Source organism: Echinops telfairi, unplaced genomic scaffold (assembly GCF_000313985.2).
Source record: "Echinops telfairi isolate 266 unplaced genomic scaffold, ASM31398v2 ScPeMD7_23;HRSCAF=83, whole genome shotgun sequence".
Taxonomy (NCBI): Eukaryota; Metazoa; Chordata; class Mammalia; order Afrosoricida; family Tenrecidae; genus Echinops; species Echinops telfairi.
In genome coordinates, this window is record NW_022103920.1 from 14,154,345 (window position 1) to 14,156,349 (window position 2,005).

Sequence of the window (2,005 nt, forward strand, 5' to 3'; positions counted from 1 at the left end):
GGTGGGTGGAGAAAGAATGCAGGTCCTGGCTTTGCAGGAGACCTTGCCACCCCGCTTGGCTGAGAAGCAGGAAATGGGACCCCTCCCTTCTGCTCCCAGGAGGCCTCTGAAGGAGGGGGTGTGAACACAAGCCCATGAGTGGCCCGAGGCTGCTATCATTTTTGATGGGGAGAGGGGCGGGGAGTGGGGGGTGGCGCACACAGTCCCAGGGATGCTCCAGGCTCTAGGCAGCCTGTCAAGAGCTTCAGACCAGGAAGCCCCAGGGAGCTGTGTGTCACCATGGCACAACAATAGCAGTCACCAGTCTGGGACCGAGAGCAGATGCTGTGGCGGGGCGTCTAGGGATGGGGAGCTGAGGGCAAGAGAAAGTCAGGCCTTTGCTCTGCCTGGTGACCAGTAGCTCCATCTCCAGAGGCTGGACCTGTAAAGGCCAAGTCCAAGGGTGCCTGCTAGACCCCTCCTCCATGAAGTCACCCCTAACACTCTCCACAGGATGCGAATCACTCACCCACAAAATCACTCACCAGCAGAAGTTTGCTGAGCCTGTATGGGGCAGGGGATACAGGAAACTGGAGCCATCCTTCCTTCGAATGGCTCACCTGTGAAGCACACAGAGCGTGAAGAGTGGCAGGTCCGTATACACCCTCATATGTACACACCTGTACATACACACCCAAAACAAACATACAGACTCATGACCCAGCCATACACAAACCTACACATGCATGTGCATACATGCATGTACACACATACAAACATAAACCGATTGTAGCAGTTGCATAATCTGTCAACTTGCAAAGGGGTGGATTCTAGCCTGTCCATCAGGTCACAGCCAATAAGGCCTCTGTGTGAGCATGGCCTTCTCCTGAGTATTCTGGGAACTCCTGTCTTCCTCCCTGGAGGTGGGACACATACTTGCTGTGAGACATTCCTGATGATAAGCCACATGGAGCTATGCTGAGGGAGCCAGAGCCCTGGAGCTGGAGGAGCCACTTGGAGACCCACACCCAGGTTAAGATGCTTCCACCGCCACTGGATCCACAAGACTTTCCACCCTCTGGTCTGTGATCTTCCATTGCATGTGTTGCATGAGTCTGAAGAGGAATTTATAGACTGGTATGGGAAATATAGGTTAATATTGGACTTATGGACTTAATCTGGACTGGTGGAGATGTTTTCTTAGTATATAATTACTATTTATATAATGTTCTTTTTTTTTTTTTTTTAAGCTCTTTCTTATACATGAGTATCTCTGGGTTTGTTTCTGTAGTCTACCCAGACTAACACACTGATACACGCATGCATATACACATCCATAGAGCCATACCTACACACATACATATATTTTAATTAATTAATTTTAAATATATATCATATCATTCCATATTCAATCATGTCAATAAAAATGGTACAGTCAACTGAGTTGCAGACTGGACTTTATAGGCATTTGGGGTATGATCTGGCACAGTATGATCATGTTTCCCCAGTATTATCTTAACCAGGAGGGTGACCGAGTATATATGCTGAAGAAGCTTGACCCCTTGGGACAGCAGACCTGTTCAGGCCATCCGGCTGGGTCCTCCCCAGACAACAAATACTCATGTCGCCGAATCACCATCAGGAAACACTTCAGGGTGCTCAGGATCGATCCAGCAGCCGCGCCCGGTCCTCCAATTGCCCCTCGGTTTCTGCTCCCTCCTTCCAACCCTCGGAGACATCCGTAACCGAGCTGCACAGTGCGTGAGCCTGGAAGCATTGTTGGCCACATATGCTCTTTGGAACTCTGCCTTCCATCATGATTTTGTGTGGGAATCGTGGTAGCGTCTCTTTTAAAGGGAATGCATTTGAATCTTCATACTGTGAATTACTGTCCAGTGATTCAAGAGAAAATGTTTTAAAGAAAAGAAAATTGGTACAGTTGCTTTCACAATCAGTTTCCAAACATTCTCTTTCTACATGGGCTCCTTGACATCGTCTCCCCTTCACCGCCCCCTCCCCCATTGTA

At 48.9% G+C, this 2,005-nt stretch overlaps 1 pseudogene; it reads left to right on the plus strand.

Annotated features, from left to right (window-relative positions):
- The first annotated feature begins 1,475 nt into the window (after positions 1-1,475).
- Positions 1,476-1,821, plus strand: LOC101646056 (annotated as a pseudogene).
- The last annotated feature ends 184 nt before the right edge of the window (positions 1,822-2,005 follow it).